Source organism: Morus notabilis, unplaced genomic scaffold (assembly GCF_000414095.1).
Source record: "Morus notabilis unplaced genomic scaffold, ASM41409v2 Scaffold748, whole genome shotgun sequence".
Classification (NCBI taxonomy): Eukaryota; Viridiplantae; Streptophyta; class Magnoliopsida; order Rosales; family Moraceae; genus Morus; species Morus notabilis.
Genome location: NW_010362182.1, coordinates 276,586 through 277,040, shown reverse-complemented (window position 1 = coordinate 277,040; position 455 = coordinate 276,586).

The window sequence follows — 455 nt, the reverse complement described above, 5'->3', positions numbered from 1 at the left end:
AGTGAAGGCCAAGGCGGTGGCAGCCAAGGCGGTGGCAGCCAAGGCGTTGAGGCCTAAGATAGTGGGGGTCGAAGTGTAACTTCTCTTCTTTTTTTTTTTTTGTAATATTATTTCACATATTCAGACAATAGATCATGTATATGTATACATATATTTTCTATATATATTTTGTCCTATGCATCTGATCGCCTTTATATATACTTTTTTTTTTAGTTTTGCTAATTCTGCTAAGCGATTCATCTTTCTTTTGCCCCTTAGGGTCATCGTGTTGGTAAATTCCTTGACATTTGCTAAGTAAATCGTCTCTCCTCTTTGCGGAGACGACATTTTATTTTGCCCCTTAGGGTCATCGTCTTGGTAAATTCCTTAAAATTTGCTAAGTAAATCGTCTCTCCTCTTTGAGGAGACGACGTTTTATTTTGTCCCTTAGGGTCATCGTCTTGGCAAATTCCTTG